Raw genomic sequence first — 24,674 nt, 5'->3', positions numbered from 1 at the left:
GATCAGAGGGCAGTAGAGAGTCAGCTACATTGCTGTGGCTCTGGAGTCACATGTAGACCAGACCAGGTAAGGACGGCAGATTTCCTTCCCTAAAGGACATAGGGAACCAGATGAGTTTTTCCGACAATTGACAATGGTTTCATGGTCATCAGTAGATTCTTAATTCCAGGTTTTTTAAATTGAATTCAGTTTCCACCATCTGCTGTGGCGGGATTCGAACCCGGGTCCCCAGAGCATTAGCTGAGTTTCTGGATTAATAGCGATAATACCACTAGGCCATCGTCTCCCACTTGCCAGCTCTCCAATCGGTAGGCGAGACTCCCCCCCCACCCTGAATTACCACTCAGCGTGTCTCCACTTTTGGGATATGAATTCGAAATGCTGCAGATGCTGGAAATCTGTAAGATGAACAAAGGAAATACTCAGCCAGTCCAGCCAATGGGCAGCTCAGCGCAGTCAGAGAATTTGGCGCCCAGCCAAATCTCCGTTCACTGCGACGGGATGGGAAAATCCCGCCAGCGTGAACGGTGGTAAGATTGCGGCCAACGTCTTTGGAGAGAGGTATAGAGTTCAGATTCCAGGTCGATGAATGTTGTGAAGATGAGTTAATCCTGTTTCTCTCTTCACAGATGTTGCCTGACCTGCCGAGTATTTCCCGCATTGTCTGTTTTTAATCCCTATTTCTGTGAATTTGGGTTCTGGTGAGCATTATGCTTTGCAGATTGCAGTTTTTATGCATGTACACTGTTAATAAATTTATTCCACGTTCACGGCGCCAGGTTACACAAGTTAGAAAAGTTAGACAAATGAATCTTTCATATCTTTGGGGCGGCACGGTAGCACAGTGGTTAGCACTGCTGCTTCACAGCTCCAGGGTCCCGGGTTCCATTCCTGGCTCGGGTCACTGTCTGTGTGGAGTTTGCACATTCTCCTCGTGTTTGCGTGGGTTTCCTCCGGGTGCTCCGGTTTCCTCCCACAGTCCAAAGATGTGCGGGTTAGGTTGATTGGCCAGGTTAAAATTGCCCCTGAGATGTGTAGGTTAGAGGGATTAGCGGGTAAATATGTGGGGGGTAGGGCCTGGGTGGGATTGTGGTCGGTGCAGACTCGATGGGCCGAATGGCCTCCTTCTGCACTGTAGGGTTTCTATGATTTCTATGATATCATCAGTTGAATGGTGGGACAGATGATCATTTTAAAGTACTTGGTGTTTTGTCCATCCTATCAACCAGATTTCTGTTCTGGGCAAAATGAATTGTCGAGCCGAGGTAGCCATTGATCCCACCACCTGAATATGGGGATCTCTTCAAACTACCCATTCCCGTCTTCTGGGATTACAGAGTGAAAGCTTGGCAGTTGTGAATAATTATCTTCCAGGGAATGAAGTTTTTAAGTTTTATTTATTAGCGTCACAAGTAGGCTTACATTAACGCTGCAATGAAGTTACTGTGAAAATCCCCTGGCCGGCACACTCCAGCACCTGTTCAGGTACACTGAGGGAGAACTTAGCACAGCCAATGCCCCTAACCAGCATGTCTTTCGGACTGTGGGAAGAAACAAGAGCATCTGGAGGAAACCCATGCAGACACGGGGAGAAGGTGCAGACTCCGCACAGACTATGACCCAAGCTGGGATTCGAACCCAGGTGCCTGGCGCTGTGAGGCAGCAACGCTAACCATTGTGCCGCCAAAATAGTGGCCAACACGGAGCTCGAATCCACAACCCTGAGATAAAAAATCTGATGCTCTCCCGACTGAGCTAGCCAGGCACATGTTTCCCCAGCCAGCTGTGAAGACTCACCATCGTCAACCCCTCACAAAACCCGTCAATTTTTTAATCTTAATTTGCTGAGAGGTTGTAGATCTGATTTCGGAAGGTCGGAATGTGGAAATCAAAATGAATATCTAATTCACACCCCATTCTTTAACTGAAGCTTTGGTCGTGGTTCAAGAGCAGAACGTATTTGATCCGTAAGACGATGAAAACCCGCATGGTTGTAAATGTAGCTTTGATTTGAATCAGTGTCTAAATTTACTGCTTTTGATGCTGACAGCTGACACTGGTTTTGGAAAACGTGCAGTGAAACGAGACAGTTGCTGTGAAGAAGATGACAGATTTTAGCTCCCTTTGGAAGTGGTGGATTTCTTGTTGTCCTTCACTGATGGATTACACGGCCTGGAGTCCAGTTCATTAAATTGATGGATAGTAACGTCGAAGACTTCTGAATTCCATTGTTTTCAACCAGTATTGAATGAGGCATGGTAATCAGACAATATTATCTCAGGAGAAATGTTATTAAGAAGCTACTGGATGCTCTTTATCCAGATCATAAGGAAATGGGTTTGAGAGTCTAGCAACATTTCAGTGGATTTGCAATATAGCGCATACGTCTAATGTGTTCCCCGAAAAACAGCGTGCTGAATGAAAACATGCTGAACAAAAAGAATTTTGCCCCAAGAAAACATGGAATGTCACAGCCATTCACACCGGCGGGATTTTCCCATCTCGCTGCAGATCTGGCCTGCCGCGAAATTCTCCAACCTCGCTGCAGCGAGATCGTGGCATGAACAGCTGGTAAGATTGCTCCTTAACTCTTTAGTTTAAACTGCGGCACGGTAGTTAGCACTGCTGCCTCACAGCGCGAGGGACCAGCATTCGATTCCCGGCTTGGGTGACTGTCTGTGTGGAGTCTGCGCGTTCTTCCCGTGTCTGTGTGGGTTTTCTCTGGGGTGCTCCTGTTTCCTGCCACACTCTGAAAGATGTGCTGGTTAGGTGCATTGGCCATGATAAAATTTTCCCTCAGTATACCTGAACAGGCGCCAGAGTATGGCGATTCGGAGATTTTCACAGTAACTTCATTGCGGTGTTAATGTCAGCCTACTTGTGATGAATAGATAAACTTTACTTTTTGCTTTACTTTACTCGTTATCAGCTCCAAGACCGGATTGTTTCCTGTAAACACACTGGGTAGGATTTTGCAGCTTTGCTCATCCCAAAACCGTAAAATTCCACCCGTGGTCAATGGATCTTTCCATGGTCTGCCCTTCGCCTGCTCAGATTTCCATGGCAGGTGGTGCGGTAGAATTCCTGCCACTAAGTCAGTTTCCTTCAAATATTAGACTCTGTTACAATTTTTATCTCCCCCAGTGAATTCACTTCACCCATAGAATCCCTACAGTGCAGAAGGAAACTATTCGGCCTGTCATATCTACACCAACTCTTTAAAAATAGCATCTTACCCAGGTCCACCACCGACGCCGCCACCCCCCCCCCCCCCCCCTCCCCGCGCCGCACCCCCAGCCCCCCTGCCCTATCCCCATAGCCCCATGCAATTCCAACTAACCTACTCATCATTGGACACTAAGGGGCAATATAGCATGGCCAATCCACCTAACCTGCACCTATTCGGACTGTGAAAGGAAATCGGAGTATTCGGAGGAAACCAAATGCAGACACGGGGAGAATGTGCAGACTCCACACAGTCACCCAAGGCCAGAAATGAACCCGGTTCCCTTGCGTTATGAGGCAGCAGTGCTAACCACTGTGCCACCATACAGCCCGAACTGCCACCTCCAACTGATACTTTGTGGGATCCATTTCTCCACGGGCAGCATGGTGGCACAATGGTTATCACTGCTGCCTCACAGCTCCTGGGACCTGGGTTCGATTCCGGGTTTGGGACACTTTCTGCACGTTCTCCCCCTGTCTGCGTGGGTTTCCTCCGGGTGCTCCAGTTTCCTCCCACGGTCCAAAAGACATGCAGGTTAGGTAGATTCCGAACAGGCACCGGAGAGTGGCGACTGGGGGATTTTCACAGTAACTTCATTGCAGTGTTAATGTAAGCCGACTTGTGACACTAATCAATAAACTTTTCTATAACTTGAGGAACAATGCTTAACAATGTCTTCACTCGACCCGTTAGCAGTGGGTCTTTTGCTGGTACTTTGGTTAAGCAGTTCAATGAACACATTACGAGCAATATTCCACATTACAATATCTGACATCAATGTGTACATGACCCAGATGGCAATTGCTCAGTGGTGCACTATCATCCGACTTTACTTCCTGAAGATTGTAGCACTCAACATTAAACTTTTATAGCAAGTCAAAATGGATTCTTATCGCATGGGATGGCAGACAAACATTTTTATTAAGTCGAATATAAAACGATAATAAATGTTCAGGCTGCTTTCTGATTCTCTGGATTATCTTTAATTAGCAGGTGCCATTGCAGGCTGTAAATCTGGCTTACTGCGATATTAAATGCCTTACTTATAACCTTCATCATCTGGGTGGCTGGCATCTCCATCAGTCCTGGCAGTGCCAAGAGCACATCATTGGGCACTGCCAAGGCTGCAAGAGGAGGAGGAAGGCAGCTCATGGATCACTGCAGACAGACAAGTCTGGGGTCTTGGGCAGGCAGTGTTTGGGCAGGTTGGAGGAGGGGAGGGAAAGGATAGGGTAAGAAAAAAGGGAGGTGTTCTATTTTAGCAGGGGTGCCCTCCCTCCGTCCCGCCCCCCTCCTCCCCCCTTACAGTGGCACAATGATTAGCACTGCTGCCTCATAGTGCCAGGGACCTGGGTTCAATTCCTGCCTTGGGTGCCTGTCTGTGTGGAGTTTGCGTGGGTTTCCTCCAGATACTCCGGTTTCCTCCCACAATCTAAAGAAGTATGGGTTAGGTTGATTGTAAGAAGTTTAACAACACCAGGTTAAAGTCCAACAGGTTTATTTGGTAGCAAAAGCCACACCACAGGTGTGGCTTTTGCTACCAAATAAACCTGTTGGACTTTAACCTGGTGCTGTTAAACTTCTTATTGTGTTTACTCCAGTCCAACGCCGGCATCTCCACATTTAGGTTGATTGGCCATGATAACTTGCCCCTTAGAGTCAGGGAGACTAGCTAGGGTAAATGCATGGGGTTATAGGGATGGGACCTGGGTGGGATTGTGGTTGGTGCAGACTTGATGGGCCGAATGGCCTCCTTCTGTTCTGTCGGGGTTTTATGATTATATCATTTCTTTCATTTCCACAGGATATTTCAAGCACTTCAATCAATTACTTTTGAAACATCGAAAAAAGCAATTGAACCATTGTGTGCATGGCAAGATCCCACAAACGGCAGTGGAACAAATAATCTTTTTGACAGCATTGATTGGGGGATAAATGCTGGCCAGGAATCTGGGGGAACTCCCTATTATTCTTTGAACAGTGCCACAGAATATTTCATCTAAAAGATTGTACTTTCCACAATGCAGCACGTCCTCAGTTCTGCGCTGAGGTATCGACTCGGATTAAGGACTTGTCTTTACTGTGTGGATTAAGCCCACTGCTTTTGATACAGAGATGAGATTGCAACAAATGAACCAAACCAATTTACACCAGGTTTAATTAGCCATGCCAAGAATGTCTTTGAAACATACATATTTATGAACCACACTTATGTATAAGATTATGAGGTATGAACAGGGAGCAGCTGTTCCCCTTGGTTGAGGGATCAATCACAAAGGGACATAGTTTTAGGGTAAGGGGCAGGAGATTCAGAGGGGATTTGAGAGAAAAAACTTTTTTATTTAGAGGGTGGTGGGAATCTGGAATGCACTGGCTGGGCAGGTATTCGAGACCAGAGACCTTCCAACCTTTAAAAAATATTTGGATGAGCACTTGAAATATCATAACGTTCAAGGATATGGGGACAGGTGCAGGAATATGTAATTAGCGTGCCTTTAGTGGTAGTATTGTTGGTGCAGACTCGATGGGCCGAAGGGCCTTTTCTGCATTGTATGAATGACTCTATTGGGGAAATTTTCCCATCCCGCCTGCCATGGGAATCATGGCGGGCGGGGAAGGAGGGTCCATGCAAAGGTCCATTGACCTTGGGCGGGATTTTCCGATTTTGGAGTGAGCGTGGTCAGAAAATCCCACCCTATGGCTCTATAAATGGTAAATAAATATGTGACATATTGGGGTGAATTTTCCCGTTCTGCCCACCATGGGAATCGCAGCAGGCGAGGGGCATACCATGGAAAGATTCATTCACCTCAGGTGGGATTTTCCAGCCCTCCTCCGAGAATCATAGAATTCCTACCGTGCAGGAGGAGGCCATTCAGTCCATCGAGTCTGCACCAACTCTCCGACAGAGCATCTTACCCAGGCCCTCTTCCCAAAACTCGATGTATTTACCCTGCCACTCCCCCGAGTCGACACATCTTGGGAAGCTAAAGGGATAAAATTTAGTCTGGCCAATCCACCTAACCTGCACATCTTCAGACTTTGGCTGTGGGAAAACATGCAAGCTCCAGTCACCCAAGCCAGGAATTGAACCTGGGCTCCTGGTGCTGTGAGTCTGCAGTGCTAACCACTGTGCCACCATGCCATACACAATGTAACACATTCTTTAGTGTGCTTTATAATGGCAAACTGTTATTGTAATTAAAATGAGACAGGGTTTGAATGTTTCTATTCTACATATAGTAAGCAGATATCAGCTGCTTGAAAACAAAGAAAAATGCTGGAGTGAGAGATAATTATAGACAGTCATTTTCTAAATGACTGCAGCTTCGAACACAACCAGCTGACCACCACATGAGAAATAGGAATTAAGTGATAAACCATGGAACCAATCACTAGTATCTCTTAAGGTAAAATTGCTTCCCCATTCCCCCTTTTTCTCCGTTTTGCCTCTCTCACCCATCCCCCCACATCTTCATCTGTCACAGTTTACCATGGAACCATAGGTTTCATTGGTCAGAACATTGAATACAGGAGTTGGGACGTCTTGTTAAAGTTGTACAAGACATTGGTAAGGCCACAATTGGAATACTGTGTACAGTTCTGGTCACCCTATTATAGAAAGGATATTATTAAACTAGAAAGAGTGCAGAAGAGACTTACTAGGATGCTACCGGGATTTGATGGTTTGAGATATAATGAGAGGCTGGATAGACTGGGTAGATTTTCTCTCCAGAGCGTAGGAGGCTGAGGGGTGATCTTATAGAGGTCTATAAAATAATGAGGGGCATAGATCAGCTAGATAGTCAATATCCTTTCCCAAAGGTAGGGGAGTCTAAAACTAGAGGGCATAGGTTAAGGTGAGAGGGGAGAGATACAAAAGGATCCAAAGGGGCGTTTTTTCACACAGAGGGTAGTGAGTGTCTGGAACAAGCTGCCAGAGGTAATAGTAGAGGCGGGTACAATGTTGTCTTTTTAAAAGCACTTAGACAGTTACACGGGTAAGATGGGTATAGAGGGATATGGGCCAAATGCAGGCAATTGGGACTAGCTTCGGGCGGCATGGATAAGTTGGGCCAAAGGGCCTGTTTCCATGCTATAAACCTCTATGACTCTAACCTCTATGAGTTTACCCTCTGATTTCAGTTTCTCTGCCATTTGGCCATTCACACCTTTATTCCCTCTTTGGGCTGCCGTTAGCAGCCTTTCCCCTTGTTTTTGTGGCTATGACTCATCTTTCATTCTCTCACTCTGCAGTATAAATATCTCCCACTTTCTATGCCTTTTAGCTTTGACAAAGGGTCGTCTGGACTTGAAACGTCAGCTCTTTTCTCTCCTTACAGATACTGCCAGACCTGCTGAGATTTTCCAGCGTTTTCTCTTTTGGTTTCAGATTCCAGCATCTGCATAAATTTGCTTTTAACTAGTATCTCTTAATCTTCAGACAACCAGGCATTCATTTTCTGAATGCAGTTATGAGGGGTCGTAGCCGATGCATTGGGGTAAAGGTTTGTGAAGACATGGAGACATGGAATTAATTATAAAACACAAATAGAACACCAATGCTAACGGTACCACAGAATTCGTGGTTAAAATTTGTCTGAGATGCGTTGAGATAAAATGAATATCGACCTGTTTTTTGAAACAGTTCCTTGGGAATTTGAGACCAAAGTGCGACGCAGTTTTGAGACGCAGTCATGTTGAAATGTGACGTGCAACATCCCGGCCAGAATTCTCTGGTCTCTGACGTCTCATGGAAAATTTGGTGCCTAGGCAAATCTCTGTTCACAGCAGTGAGACCGGATCCCAGCGCAGGTGAGATTGGAGAATCCCTGCCACGGGACTTAAGATTGGAATCATAGTTGATAGTGACGTGGCTCAGCTAGTGCTTAGAGCACCATCCTTGGTATTTGTCTCAATTAGGAAAATAATTTAAAGCTGGGGTAAGATTTAGCGATGACTTGTGGCAAACACCAAACTAAGGTGGTAAGGTGGTAATAATAGTTCGCACTGCTGCCTCACAGCTCCAGGGACCCACGTTCTATTCCAGCCTTGGGTGACTGTCTGTGTGGAGTTTGCGCCTTCTCCCTGTTACTGCATGAGTTTCCTCTGGGTGCTCTGGTTTCCTCCCACAGTCCAAAAATGTGTGGGTTAGGTGGATTGGCCATGTATAATTGCCCCTTAGTGTCCCAAGATGTGCAGGTTAGGGGGAATAGTGAGACAAATATGTAGGGTTATGGGGTAAGCTTGGGTAAGAGTCGGTGCAGACTCAATAAGCCAAATGGCTCCTTCTGCACTGTAGGGATTCTATGATTCTGTGTTTGGTTAATGGGACAATACAGCACTGAGTGGTCCCATTTTGCTTGCTTTAAAGTTCAGGAAGTTTAATGGATCATTTTAACCTAATATTCCGGTGGGAAAGTTGGGTTTCTGTGGAACATTGGTTTTGCTGACTTGAATGGAAGGCAAGTCGGATGAGGTATAAAACTTCAAACCATTGCACCTGATCGCCCCTCAATTTTCTGACAGGGAAAGGGTTAGGATAGAATTGGCCCATGTATTTTATTTTGGCAAGTTGCAAATATCGAGGTCTAGCTTGCGAGCCCAGATCTCCAGTTGGCTGCTAGTTCAGGCCATACCTTTTTTAAAAAATGTCTGCCATTGAATAAAATGCATTTTGTTTCCTGTCTAAATCTCTCGATCACTTTTTTTTACTCCACTGCTGTGGGGAGACTTGCTAAAAATAAGTCTGAATTGGTAAATCATTAAAATTACAAAATGTGCGCATTCTGTCTATATTTCAAATAATATAGAAAATACCGATTTTGTCAGCTCAGGCTATTTGCATTTTAATGAGAATTATTTTTGCTGCTGTAGTATTTTCACACACCATCAAAATTATGTATGGCCTAATAGTAGCAGTGCTTTACATGCTCCCTAAATTAAGCTGTCATTAAATGTCAGTTATTCTTTGATCAATGTAATTAATTACTGGCGTTATATCACTTGCGCCAAGGATCAATAATCACTTCAGTAATATGCTTTTAAAGCATGCGAACAGTATCTTTATTTCGGAAGCTGAAATCTGCTGATTTCTGTATTAAATTTGCTTAGTCTCGCGTCAAAATTTTAACTAGAGATGGGATGAGGTGATCTGCTCAACAGAACCTAATGAAGCTGTCATTTCCTCAGTTTGTGAGATCCAATTGAACTATAAATCTAATTTAGTTGACACTATTTGCAGATGAGCAGTGTGCTGAGATCTGTTGAGCAAACGCTTGGCTCCAAACACTGTAATACACGAGGCATTTTTATGCGCTGCGATTTAACATGTAATAAACATTGCAAAGTGTTTGTAGTGACAAGGGTAAAATGTAACTATTGCACGGCAGGTAAAAAAGTCCTACAGGTAATTGTCTCTTTTCTTTAGGTCAGATGAATAACTTTGCTTTGAATATTTTTTTTAAAAGGCAACTATAGTAGAATGTTGCTGAGGTGGAAAAGATATTAATGTAAAGTGCGCCTCTCCACCGAGATATTGAAAATAACTAACTTGCCTAGACTACAGTAATTAGAGACAAAGGACTCTTGTTAGCAGTTCTGCTTATTAACTGTTACATGTCAAGTTACTGCCGCACAAGATTTTGTTTTTAGTGAAATCTGAAAATATTACTGCCCGTAAAGAATTTAGAAATATTAAAGAGTAGCGTACACAATGCAGAACGATCAGTCGAATGGTGTCAGTTTGTAATGCAGGGGGCGGAATTTTCCCGTCTTGCCCGCCATGGGAATCGTAGCAGACACGACAGAAAGTTCGGCAGATCATGCAAAGGTCCGTTGACTTCAGGTGGGAATTTTCAGTCTTGGGGTGAGTGCGGCTGGAAAATCCCGCCCATGGAGTATGCCACTTTAGTTCTAAAGCTGGAAATAAACTGGGAAGCTTTTTGTGTAACACTCTATTTAACAACACTTTCTGCAAAAGGCGATGGCTGAGTGGTATTATCGCTAGATTATTAATCCAGAAACTCAGCTAATGTTCCGGGTTCAAATCCCGCCACAGCAAATGGTGGAATTTGAATTCAATAAAACATATCTGGAATTAGGAATCTACTGATGACCATGAAACCGTGGTCGATCGTCGGAAAAACCCATCTGGTTCACTTCAGGGAAGGAAATCTGCCGTCCTTACCTTGGTCTGGCCTACCTGTGACTCCAGAGCCACAGTAATGTGGTTGACTCTCAACTGCCCTCTGAACAAGGGCAATTAGGGATGGACAATAAATGCTGGCCCAGCCAGTGATACCTATGTCCCATGAATGAATTTTTTAAAATGTTAATTGAAGTACCTTAAGAGCATAGCAACATTCGTACCAATTTGTTCCAACCAGGCCGAATCTACGTGCTGGTTCAAATGTGACAAAGCAAAGTATTTTAATTAAGTTGATGTACAGATAGGGCCATTCACCTGTTGAGCTTTTGGCCAGAATTCTCTAGTCGTTCACGCCAGTGGGATTCTCTGGACCCACCAGCGGCACTCCCCTGCCATGGGTTTCCTTGTGGCATGGGATGGCTTCAATGGGAATTCTCCTTGACAGCAGCCGGACCAGAAGATCCCACCGACAGCAAATGGCATGCCATCTCCCGCTACCAAGAAACACGCTGAGGGGAGGTCAGAGAATTTGCAGCTGTAAGAACAACGAAATTATCAGCAAATACTATCACTATTCTGTGAAACCGACAGTGGCTTCTGGCATCTGCACATACACAGTTAAATAGTTCATTCCAGAAGTCGCTATCAGTAATTCCACGCTGCGCCAAGGTGCACTGCTGAAGTCCTCAGAGATTGAAATGATCTTGAAAATCCTGAACTGACCTGAACTTCCATTTTTTAATATTTTTTTCTTGCTGTAAAGTTATACCTTGTTGAATAAGGACTTTATAAATCGGGTCATAAAACAATCAGGGGACAGTTACAATACCAAGTGCAGTTCTTTTTGTTTTATTCATTCGTGGGACATGGTCGTCGCTGGTTGGTCAGCATCTATTGCCCATCCCTAGTTGCCCTTGAAAAGGTAGTGGTGAGCTGCCTTCTTGAAACGCTGCAGTCCACATGTTTACCCACAATGCCGTTAGGGACAGAATTCCAGGATTTTGACCCAGCGACTGTGAAGGAACGGCGATATATTTCCAAGTCAGGATGGTGAGTGGCTTGGAGGGGAATTTGCAGGTGGTGGTGTTCCCATGTATCTGCTGACTTTGTCCTTCTGGATGGAATTGTTCATGCATTTGGAAGGTGCTGTCTAAGGATCTTTGGTGAATTCCTGCAGTGCATCTTGTAGATAGTACACACTGCTGCTACGGAGCGTTGGCGGTGGAGGGAGTGGATGTTTGTAGATGCGGTGCCAATCAAGTGGGCTGCTTTGTCCTGGATGGTGTCAAGCTTCTTGAGTGTTGTTGGAGCTGCACCCATCCAGGCAAGTGGGGAATATTCCATCACACTTGTGACTTGTGCCTTGTAGATGGCGGATAGGCTTCAGGAAGCCTAGCCTCTAACCTGCTCTTATAGCCCCACTGTATATGTGGTTAGTCCAGTTGAGTTTCTGGTCAACAGTAACCCCAAGGATAGCAACAGTGGGGGATCCTGTGATGGTAACACCATTCTGGGAGCTGTATCATAGAAAGAACATCAAAGCTATGAAGAGTGCAGAGCAGAGATTCACCGGGATGCTAAAATAACAAAGTTGAATTTATGGTAGTGCTTTTATATAGGACAAAGGCAGCAGATGTATGGAGACACCACCACCTGTAAGTTCCCCTCCAAGCCACACACTGTCCTGACTTGGGACAAGGACAAAATACAGGAACCCCGAACAGAACAGTTCAAGATGGAGGCTCACCACCACCTTCTCAAAGGATGGGCAGTGATTTGAGGGCTGAATATTGGCCAGGCCAACAGTAGAAACCCCATGCTTTTCCACTAGTGTCATGGGATCTTTTACGTACACCAAGAGAGAAAATGGGGCCATAGTTCAATGTTTCGTCCAAAAGGAAGCAGCCCTGACTCCCTCGGTACCACACTGACGTTTTAGCCTAGATTGTGGGCATGATCTTACTAGCCGATCACGCCACACCCTCGCTGCAGCAAGGTCGGAAAATTAGATCTCCATCCACTGCAGCAGGATGGGAAAATTCTGCCGGCGTGAATGACCGTAAGATTCTGGCCTGTGTGTTTAGGTCTCTTGAAGGGGGTTTGAAACCATGCCTGCCATACCTGTCTAACTCAGACACCGACGCTTTCATAAAGCTCGAACACCTTGGTGAGCAGCTATTGTTACAATGAGGAGTGATTGAAGATATTGATCTATTCCCAGTGAAATGTAGATCCAAGATTTATAAAATTATGAAGGGTTTTGATAGACTGACTAAATAAAGAATATTTCCTCAAGGCAGGACATAAAAAGGATTGTCAATTTGAGAACTTCCAGGATACATGACTTTATAACAAGCCATTGGAATATTTATCCACTGGGAAAGATTAATATTGAGGCTATAACATCTTCTAAAGGAGAAAATGGATATGCATTTGAAAGCGGGAAGGGCTAACATAGATTCTGTGCGGTAAACTTCAATAATTCATTATTCTCTCACTGGTTACTTCCTCACGTACACATGCATGTATTGGGTCATTCGGAACAGCTGGTGCAATATATTCGTGATATCCAGTGTAGGAAAAATACCTGGTCAACTGAGATTGAGTCACAGAATCCCCACAGTGCGGAAGAAGGCCATTCAGCCCATCGAGTCTGCACTGACTCTCCGACAGAGCATCTTAACCAGGCCCACCGCCCCACCCCACCCATTCCTGTATTTACCCTGCTAATCCCCCTGTGCCAGGGGGCAATGTTCAGCCTTGTCCCTCAACCCCCAGGGCCCATCGACACCTCCACACCACAAACGTGGTCATCATGACTGGTTTTCACATCTGAAAACCAGTGGTGACTCGCACCAGCGTGATGTCACACCGCTGGGGGGGGAGGGGGAAGGGCGGAGGGGAGTGGATATTCTGTACCCTCTCCTTTCCTTCTCCCACATGTACTCTAAGAATGGTTTGTCTGTATAGCGCTTAAGAAACAATACTTTTTATTATTTTATTTTTATTTCTTTATTAGTCACAAGTAAGGCTTACATTAACACTGCAATGAAGTTACTGTGAAATTCCCCTCGTCGCCACACTCCAGCGCCTGTTCGGGTCAATGCACCTAACCAGCACATCTTTCAGAGTGTGGGAGGAAACCGGAGCAGCCGGAGGAAACCCATGTAGACATGGGGAGAACGTACAAACTCTACACAGCCAGTAACCCAAGCCGGGAATCGAACCCAGGTCCCTGGCACTGTGAGGCAGCAGTGCTAACCACTTTTCACTGGATTCCAAGACAGGTGACAATAATAAATCAATTCAGGGGGGCGCCCATGATGTGAGGCGGTCCCTAAAACACTGCCAGCGATGGTGACACACATCAATTTATCAGCATGCAGCCTCTTCAGAAGTAGGCTGCACTTCTGCAAAATGTCATTTTAAAACAATTGGAGATAATAATTCAGCAGAACTAATTAACCATGATGAATAGTCTTCACACTCCAGCAAGCAGAAATGCCAGCAACCTACAACAATTTCCCAGCATTAATCCAGGCTTAGCAATCATACGATGTTTAACATTCAATGACCATTTTTTTTTCAAATTGGAGAATAGAATCTATTAGGGTTGACGCAATATCCCAGTTGCTCTGTTAATACTTCAGTTCTGTACATAAATTGTGGCGTTGATGGTCAGATAGTTTCCAAGTAATTCCTGCTTCACTGATACGTGGTCATTTTGAAAATACACAAATTCTTATCATATCTTTAGAATAGTGCTTAGAAATTCCCTTCCTTAAATAATATGCTTCACATTTTGCTTCCGTCATTGGAAATCCTTTCCGTCAGAGCGTGGGAAGGATGCACAGGAGATTTACTAGAATGTTGTGCCATTTAATTCGATCATGTCTGGTCAATACCTTAACTCCACCTACCTAGTTGTTGTTCAGGTAATGGAATTTATTGATCAGAGTTTGCAATTTTCATTTGGCCTCCAAGCTTTATTGGGGGGGTTCAGGGACCAGGGGGGGAGGGGCAAAGGAGAGTTTCAGATTTCCACTACCTTTTCTGTGAAGAATTTCTTCCAAAATCACCCCTGAACAGCTTAGCTTAAATATTAAAGCCATGTGTTCTTCGTAAAAGAATGAATCATAAAATCCCTACAGTCCAGAAGGAGGCCATTTGGATCACCAAGCCTCCATCACAATAATTCTACCCAGGCCCTATCTCTGTAACCCCATTTACTTACTGATGCGCGATTAAATCACTCGGGAGGCTGGATCGTACCCGGGAAATAAAGGCTTTTATTAGTAACAAGAATGGAGCATACTATATAACAATACAATCCCAGACTAAAGGGTCACCCGGCAGTGCAATGACCTTTATACTCCTACAGGTAGGCGGAGCCAACCGGAGTGTACCACAGAACAATACCAACAGGTAGAACACCCCAACCCTAACCCCAACAGTGACAACAGTAACATATGTACAAGTTTTTTTAAATACTTTTCCAATTCAATCAAATCAAATCCAATTCAGAGTCTCAACAAGTTGAGACATTTCAGACCCAGGCTGACAAGACAGGGCGAGCGACCAAACCACCCTGTCCTGGGCCTGATCTACATGAGCCAAGCTGATTTGAGAAGGGGGAGGTTCCTCCTCCAAGACTTGAGCTCATTTGCATCTTAGCCAAAAGGCCGAGATGCCGCTTTAAAAAATTGCTTCATATGAAACATATGAAGCTTCAGTGTAACCTAATTACCTCAACCAAGTGCGGCCGACCATGGGCTGCCGACCATACTACACTTGATCTTAGCCAAAAGGCCGAGAAGCGATCATACCCATAGTGCTAACCATCTATGGTTCAGTACCCATAGTGGAAACCATCTATGGTTCACCACACTTATCCTGCTAGTCCCCCTCACACTAAGGGGCAACTTAGCATGGCTAATTAACCAAACCCACATATATTTGCTGTGTGGGAGGAAACTGGAGCACCCACAGGAAACTCGCGTAGTCACAGGGAGAACATGCAGACTCCGCACAGTGACTCAAGCCGGGAATCAAACCCGGGTCCCTGGCGCTGTGAGGCAGCAGTGTTAACCACCGTGCCACCCGTGTCTTGTTGTGTCCCATAAGTTAAAATAGTTTCTCTCCATCTATCCCACCTAGAATCCAACAGTGCAAAAGGAAGCCATTCAGCCCATCAAGTCTACACCAACCACAATCCCACCCAGGCTCTATCCCCATAACCCCATACATTTACCCTTCTAATCCCCTGACGCTAAGGGGCAATTTAGCATGACCAATCCACCTAACCCATACATTTTTGGACTGTGGGAAGAAACTAGAGCACCTGGAGGAAACCCACGCAGACACGGGGAGAATGTGCAAACTCTATGCAGCCAGTGACCCAAGCCAGGAATCGAACCCGGGTTCCTGGCACTGTGAGATAGCAGTGCTAACCGTTATGCCACTGTGCGGTCCTAAACATATCAACTAGAATAACATCCTGATACTGATATTGATACTTGGTGCTCTGACCCAGGATTGGTCAAGCAATGAGGCAATGGAATCCATCAGAGTTAACACAATATCCCAGTTCCTCACTTAATCCTTCAACTCTATAAATTATTTCAGAAATAAATTCCATAAATTACAGGATCGATGGTCAGATATTTTGAATATTGTGTATATGTGGCACTAAATGATTCTTGTTTCACAGATGCCAGGTCATTTAGAAAATATATAAAGTCAGGAATTTCTAAGCACTGCTCTAAAGATATGACAATAACATGCACCAAATAGTGCTTTTATCATCAAAAAATCTTTCCATTAGAGTATGGAAAGGACACAAAGGATATTTGCTCCTTTACTCCTTTACAGGGTGGCACGGTGGCACAGTGGTTAGCACTGCTGCCTCACAGCACCAGGGACCTGGGTTTGATTCCTGCTTGGGTCACTGTCTGCAGAGTGCACATTGTCCCCGTGTCTGTGTGGGTTTCCTCTTGTTGTGTCCCACAAGTAAAAATAGTTTCTCTCCATCTATGTCACCAACTATTTTAATCATCCTAAACGCATCAACTAGAGTAACATCCTGGTACTGATTGATCTTGGTGCTCTGACCTCGGATTGGTCTAGCAATGAGGCAATGGAATCCATCAGAGTTGACACAACATCCCAATTCCTCAGTTAATCCTTAATATTCAAAACATCTGACCATCGATGCCTTAATTTATGGAATTTTTTTCTGAAATAATTTATAGAATTGAAGGATTAGCACTGCTGCCTCACAGCACCTGGGACCCGGGTTCAATTCCAGCCTCAGTTCACTGTCTGTATGGAGTCTGCATGTTCTCCCTGTGACTCTGTGAGTTTCCACCGGGTGCTCTGGTTTCCTCCCACAGTCCAAAGATGTGCTGGTCAGGTGAATTAGCCATGATAAATTGTCCCTTAATGTCCAAAGATCTGTAGGTTAGATACATTAGCCATGAGAAATATGTAGTGTTGGGTTGATAGGGTGGGGGAGAGTCAGAGCAGACTCAATGGGCTGAATGGCCTGTTCTGCACTGTAGCGGATTCTATGATTGTTCTCATGGAGGCAATAGCCTCTCTCAAAATATCTCAGCCCACCGACATCTAGACAAAATAAATGCACAAGTTGTGTTTCCGAGTTTCAGTGAGTCTATCAGTGTTCGTAGGGAAGGGTAGGTGATGTTTGGATGCTAAAGCCGCTCTTCTGATATTGGAGCGGAATAGAAGCAGCTTTTACCTGCATTTAATGTGTTCCACCTGGCTTGTGAGTATTTTGATACTTACACTGGTGCATCAACATGGAAAGGTTCCATTCCCTGGGGCTTGCGTTGATGAGCACAGGAGGGAAGGTGATGGCCTAGTGGTATTATCACTAGACTATTAATCCAGAATCTCAGCTAATGTTCTGGGGACCCGGGTTCGAATCCTGCCATGGCAGCTGGTGGAACTTGAATTCAATAAAAAATATCTGGAATTAAGAATCTGTCGATGACCATGAAACCATTGTCAATTGTCAGGAAAAACCCATCTGGTTCACTAATGTCTTTAGGGAAGGAAATATGCCTGTTCTTACCTGGTCTGGCCTACATGTGACTCCAGAACCACAACAATGTGGTTGACTCACAACTGCCCTCCTAGGGATGGGCAATAAATGCTGGCCAGCCAGCAACGCCCATGCCCCATGAGTGAATTTAAAAAGAATTGACGAAAGGAGGTGAATGTGCACAGGTTTACCTGTATGGAGATTGGGAAATTGTATTGCTACTTAATGCATAGTTTAATTCAGAGAGTGTACAGTTTGGCAAATGTAGACAAGTGATTAGCACTGCTGCCTCACAATGCCAGGGACCCGGGTTCGATTCTCGGCTTGGGTCATTGTCTGTGCGAACTCTGCATGTTCTCCCCGTGCCTGCATGAGTTTCCTCCGGGTGCTCCAGTTTCCTCCCACAATCTGAAAGACGTGCTGGTTAGGTGCATTGGCCATGCTAAATTCTCCCTCAGTGTACCCAAACAGGCGCCAGACTGTGGCAACTGGGGAATTTTCACAGTAACTTCATTGCAGTGTTAATGTAAGCCTACTTGTGATAATAAATAAGTTTAACTTTAGGTGTTGGGCTTTCTAAATTGGAACGAAATGCACAACATTTTGCATAATTTCCAAAAGCAAGGAGAAAACCTCCAGAGAATCGAGTCCAAATTTGTACACTGCTCACAGGCAGATCTCATCCATTCTAAACATAAGCAGAAGCAGCTGTTCCCAATTAACATCAGATGTTCAAAAGCAGGAGTTTGTGGGATTTCAATGGTCTACAGTTTTTTTCCCATGACCAATTTTAGAACACTCACTAATTAATCTACACACAATGCAACAAAAAATAATTGCAGCTTGTTACTGAGATCATTCCTCATTAGGATTTTGTCACATTTACAAAGCACATGTGATATATATATTATATATATATATAAAATCAAAGTAGATGCATCATATTATCTTCATCGCAAAGAGCATGAGATGAATCATGAATTCATTTTAAGATCAAGTTTATTTTATTGATTTATGGGATGTGGGCGTCACTGGCTAGGCCAGCTCTTATTGCTCATCCCTTGAGAAGATGGTGGTGAGCTGCCTTCTTGAACCACTGCAGTCTCTGGGGATTAGGCACGCCCACAGTGCTGTTAGGGAGAGAGTTCTAGGAATTTGACCCAGCGACAGTGAACATAGGAACATTGGAATCAAGAGCAGAAGTAGGCAAATTCAGCCTTTCGAGCCTGCTCCACCATTCAATCAGATCATGGCTGATCTCTCCCTGGTCTCAAATCCACCTCCCCAACTTTATTCCTTATTTTATTAGAAATATATCTATCTCCTTCTTGAAACCATTCAACAATTCTGTCTCCCCTGCATTATGGGGCAGCGAGTTCCACAAATTCACCACCCTCTGCGACAAGTAGTTTCTCCTCATCTCAGTTTTAAATCTACTGCCTCTCAACCTGTACCTGTGATCTCTTGTTCTAGATTGCCCCATATGAAGAAAAATTGAGTCTACATTTACTTTATCAATCCCTTCTAAGTTTTTTTATACTTCAATCAGATCCCCTCTCATCCTTCTGAACACCAGCGAGTACAAGCCCAAACTGTTCAATCTCTCCTCATGTGTCAACCCTTTCATCCCCGGAATCAATCTGGTGAACCTCCCCTGAACTGCCTCCAATGCCACCACATCCTTCCTCAAATAAGGAGATCAAAACTGGGCACAATACTCCGCATATGATCTCACCAACACCCTATGCGATTGCAACAACACTTCTCTGCTTTTATACTCCAGGGATGGTGATATATTTCCAAGTGAGTTTGGTAAGTGACTTGGAGGGCAACTTCCAGGTGGTGGTGGTATCTGCTGCTCTTGTCCTTCTAGGTGTTGTAAGAAGTCTCACAACACCAGGTTAAAGTCCAAACAGGTTTATTTGGCAGCTCTCGCTTTCGGAGCCTCAGGCTCCTTCTTCAGGTGAGTGAGGACTTGTGTTCACAAACAGGGCATATAAAGACACAAACTCAATTTACAAGATAATGGTTGGAATGTGAGTCTTTACAGGTAATCAAGTCTTAAAAGTACAGACAATGTGAGTGGAGAGAGGGTTAAGCACAGGTTAAAGAGATGTGTATTGTCTCCAGCTAGGACAGTTAGTGAGATTTATCTAATCCTCAGAGACTGCAGTGGTTCAAGAAGTTAGTGATAGTGAGTTACCTGTTGGACTTTAACCTGGTGTTGTGAGACTTCTTACTGTGCATACCCCAGTCCAACGCCGGCATCATGGCTACCTTCTAGGTGTTAGCAGACGTGGTTTTGAGAGATGCTGCCGTAGGAGCCTTGGTTATTGAATAAATTTGGATATTCCTGATACATGCTAATCTTTTCATATTTGCATAAAACCAAATTAATGGTTTTTAAGTGAGCTATTAATGGGCCCATGGATCACCTGAACCAATAGTGGTTGTAGAACTACCTGACTTTCATCCCATTAATTTGACTGGGATGAATATAGACCATAACTGCAACGGGATCTGCCACGTTACTGGCAAGATAGCATTGTTGAAAAATCCCCTAATTACCCAAACAAACATTAAAACAATTAAGAAACTATATATTTTTTTTGTTTTGGAGATGATTAGATTGAATTGGTTCACAAATCTGATGTCCACAGAAAACCGATGGTATCAACCAGGGGTTGGTTTGTATTTGCAAACCTGCAACTAATTCAACGCAAACAAGTGGTGCACAATCCTCCCTAGAAAGTATGAAAGACCAATGCAGTCCCTTTGGATTTCCAATATGTGAATGCACACTTGTGTTTGACCAGTAATTGAATCTGTGTAACACTTGTTTCATTCCAGCTACAAAATAAATATATTTGCAAACTCAGACTGGAAACCTGTCTGTTAGCTCATAAAGTAGCTCTTTTTTATTTAAAAAGTCAACTTGCATTACTCCAAATTTATCATTTGGTTTCTTTCAATTCACATGGAGAAATTGCATGTCTAAAGAATCATAGAATCATACAGCACGGAAGAGGCCCTTCAGCCCATCGAGTCTGCACCAACATGCGAAAAACACCTGAACTCCCGTCTAATCCCATTTACCAGCACTTGGCCCACAGCCTCGAATGTTAAGACGTGGCAAGTGCTCATCCAGGTACTTTTTAAAGGATGTGAGGCCACCCACCTCCACCACCCTCCTAGGCAGTGCACTTCAGACCGTCACCACCCTCTGGGTAAAAATGTTTTTCCTCAAATCCCCCCTAAACCTCCTGCCCCTCACCTTGAACCTATGTTCCCTTGTGATTGACTCTTCAACTAAGGGGAACAGCTGCTACCTATCCACTCTGTCTATGCCCCTCATTAATCTTGCACACCTCAATCAGGTCGCCCCTCAATCTTGTCTGCTCCAACAAAAACAACCCAAGTCTATCCAACCTCGCTTCATAACTTAAATGTTCCATCCCAGGCAGCATCCTGGTGAATCTCCTCTGCACCTCCTCCAGTGCAATCACATCCTTTCAAAAATGTGGCGACTAGAACTGCGCACAGTACTCTAGCTGTGGCCTCACCAAAGTTCTATGCAACTCCAACATGACTTCCCTGCTTTTGTAATCTATGCCTTGATCGATAAAGGCAAGTGTCCCATATGCCTTTTTCACCACCCTAGTAACATGCCCTTCCGTCTTCAGAGATCTATGGACAAACACGCCAAGGTTCCTTTGGTCCACAGGACTTCCTAGTGTCATGCCGTTCTATGAAGAATGTCATCTGTAATCCGATGGAATACCTTTTTCTATGTTTATTAACATCTCCCCCTTCAGAAAACTAATACATGAATGACTCAAACTGATTGTTTTAGTTTAAAGTACATTAAAAGTTTTAGAATATAACATTGAGATCCACTCATATTTCTGTATAGCGTTTCAGGATTACATTTTTTTAAATGTGATTGGTCTTGGGTTTTTAAAAAAAAGTTTAAATCAGGTTAACCTTAGCAAACAACCTCTTGGAGCAAACACATTATTATGGTGGAACTGCTTCATGAATGTTGTCCAACTGAAATGTTTCCCTGTGTGACTAGGAATAGTATCAGTGAAGTTATTTGCATTCAGTTATTGGGAAAGGTATTCTACTGAAATGTCAATTGTCTCCGGTTTTCCCAATGGGCACTGCCTGATCTGTAGAACTCCTCTTGCAGTTCTGTTTATATTTCAGTTACATTACAGTTACGTTTCTAGGCAATTTAGGCCAATCCTCTGCAGATTCTTTTATGGGGGGGGTTAAGTTTTCGCAAAAAATTGCAATTGCAGTTTGTAAATTTATGTCTTAAATCATACGTTGTGTAACCTCTTCCAACCAGGAACATTGGGATAATCAGTTTAAGTTTATTTATTAGTCATTAGTAAGCTTACGTTAACACTGCAATGAAGTTACTGTGAAAATTTCCCAGTTGCCACAGCCTGGCACCTGTTCGGGTACACTGAGGGAGAATTTAAGAATGGCCAATGCACCTAACCAGAACATCTTTCCGATTGTGGGAGGAAACCAGAGCACCCAGAGGAAGCCCACGCAGACACGGGGAGAATGTGCAGGCTCCGCACAGGCAGTGACCCGAGCCAAGAATCGAACCCATGTTTCTGGCGCTGTGAGGCAGCAGTGCTTGCCACTGTGCCACCGTGCCACCTCAACTATTTAAAGAGCCACACTTTTCAAACGAATCTTCCATTGAACTCTCATTTGCTTTAATACAAAGATCAATTGCCAGAATTTACAGGACACATATCTGCGGGACTGCACAATGCGACGGCTAATATTCAATGCCTGTGGTTATTGAAATCACATTGAAAAGGAATTGTGCAGTCTGGGATGTGAAATTAGGTCATGTGCGATGAAACAGTAGGGGAGCCCTCTTCACCAACAAAAGAAATGCTAAAATACGGAATAATTTTATCCGTCTCTCCAGCTGTCCAGGGGTCCATCATAGTGTACAAGTACGCATACATTTAAAGAGATAGGAAAACATAAGTGTCTAGTGATTGAACTCAGTCTGATAAACAGTGAGGTCCAAAGTGGTGCCATCTGTTTGATGAGAGGTTATATCCAAAATCCATTGCTTCTTTTCATTCATACTCTAAAAAACATGTGATTTTTAAAAAATCCTTTTAGAACTTATTAATTTTAAGAAATGCTTCATTCCTTGTTTTCCTGTAACGTGCCTTGAGATATCTTCTGCATAATTGGTATGATGTAAATGCAAGTTGTTTATGCTAGCGACCAAAACCACTTTGTATGTATTTGCAATGTTGTTTCTGCCTAACTATGACTTACCACATTTTGCATTACTGCTAGTTGACGTATGAGGAGAGATTAAACAGTTTGGGCTTATACTCGGTGGAGTTTAGAAGGATGAAAGGGAATCTGATTGAAGCATGTAAAATTTTTAAAGGGATTGATAGAGTAAATGGAGAACAAATGTTTCCTCTTGCGGGGCAACCTCGAACAAGAGGTCACAGGTATCAGTTGCGAGGCGGTAGATTTAGAACTGAGATGAGAAGGAACTACTTCTTGCATTGGGTGGTGAATTTGTGGATTTCGCTGCCCCATAGCACGGTGGAGTCTGAATCGTTGAATGGTTTCAAGAAGAAGATAGAATATTTCTAATAATAAAAGGGATAAAGGGATATGGGGAAACAGGTGGGGAGGTGGATTTGAGACCAGGGAGAGATCAGTCATGATCTGATTGTATAGCAGAGCAGGCTTGAAGGGTTGAATTTGCCTACTTCTGTTCCTAATTCCTATGTTCCGATGTCTCTAGTTGATTTTTAAATGTAAACTAAATGCTCCTCACTTTTTCTATTTGCGGTACTGTCAACAGTTCTATTAGAGCTCATACCCTGTCTTTATGACAAAGGAAACATCTTTGTGCAACTATTCCTTCTGCTTAATGATTGAACTCCAGACCTTAGTCAACACCGGTGGAGAGGGAATAGAGCCAACGTTTCAAGATGAGAGGCGGTAGATTAAAAACTGAGATGAGGAGAAACTACGTCTCGCACAGGCTGTGAATTTGTCAGAGCCGCTCTGACGAAGGGTCATCCAGACTCGAAACATTGGCTCTATTCTCTCTCCGCAGATGCTGTCAGACCTGCTGAGATTTTCCAGCATTTTCAGTTTTTGTTTCAGATTCCAGCATCCGCAGTATTTTGCTCTTATCCAAACCTCAGTACTGTCTTGCCCAACCCGAAAACAGTTTTCTCTCATGGTCACCATTATCAACAGGCACAAGTCAATTTTTAAAACTAACCTAACAGTGATGCTAGTCTTTCACATCAACTTCTACTTCGGCAATAGATTTGTGTTCTCAAATTATTCATGCAGCCTACAGTCTCTGCTTGAATTATACTGGTTTCTAAACGCATCTTAGAATCATAGAATCATACAGTGCAGAAAGAGGCCATTCAGCCAATCGAGTCTGTACCGACCACAATCCCACCCAGGCCCTATCCGTATAACCCCATTCATTTATCCTAGCTAGCCCCCGCTAACACTCAGGGGCAATTTTAGCATGGCCAATTCACCTAACCCGCACATCTTTGAATGTGGGAGGAAGCCGGAGCACCCGGAGGAAACCCACGCAGACACAGGGAGAATATGCAAACTCCACACAGACAGTGACCCAAGCCGGGAATCGAACCCAGGTCCCTAGCACTATGAGGTAGCAATGCTGCCCACTGTGCCACCGTGCCGCCCTTTATAATCTCCCTGATTATTGGCGTGACTGGTGCAAAAGATCGCAAAACCTTAAGTGCAAATTGCATTCAGTGTGATTTGAGTCGTCATGAACTTCTGCACTAGTTTTAAAAACACTGTGCTAAAAGCTAGCTGCCCCCACAAAACTGGCCACACCCACAGGCTGAATTAATCCCCATTGGGTGTTTCCACTAATTGATCTTATTTGTAGGTCTTCAAGGATGCTCTAAGTATGGGGACATTGGCAAGGTCGCGTTATATGTCCATAAAACTAATTCAGAAGACTTTTTTATTCATTCATGGGACATGGATGTCGCTGGCTGGGCCAGCATTTATTGCCCATCCCTAGTTGCCTTGGAGCGCAATTGAAATCAACCACATTGCTGTGGCTCTGGAGTCACATGTAGGCCAGACCAGATAAGGACAGCAGATTTCCTTCCCCAAAGGACATTAGTGAACCAGATGGGTTTTTCCGATAATCGACAATGGTT

The 24,674-nt window shown here is 44.1% G+C and overlaps 1 protein-coding gene and 1 pseudogene across 2 annotated transcripts in view; both read right to left on the bottom strand.

Moving 5' to 3' along the window:
• The window catches only part of LOC144499079 (protein kinase C-binding protein NELL2-like), a 272,572-nt gene that overhangs the window by 39,408 nt on the left and 208,490 nt on the right, over positions 1-24,674 (bottom strand). The window lies entirely within an intron of this gene.
• Positions 15,025-15,197, bottom strand: LOC144499327 (U2 spliceosomal RNA; annotated as a pseudogene).

The sequence above is a fragment of the Mustelus asterias genome, chromosome 9, assembly GCF_964213995.1.
Source record: "Mustelus asterias chromosome 9, sMusAst1.hap1.1, whole genome shotgun sequence".
Lineage (NCBI taxonomy): Eukaryota > Metazoa > Chordata > Chondrichthyes > Carcharhiniformes > Triakidae > Mustelus > Mustelus asterias.
Note: the sequence above shows the minus strand (reverse complement) of the source record. Positions and strands in the feature narration are given on the sequence as shown.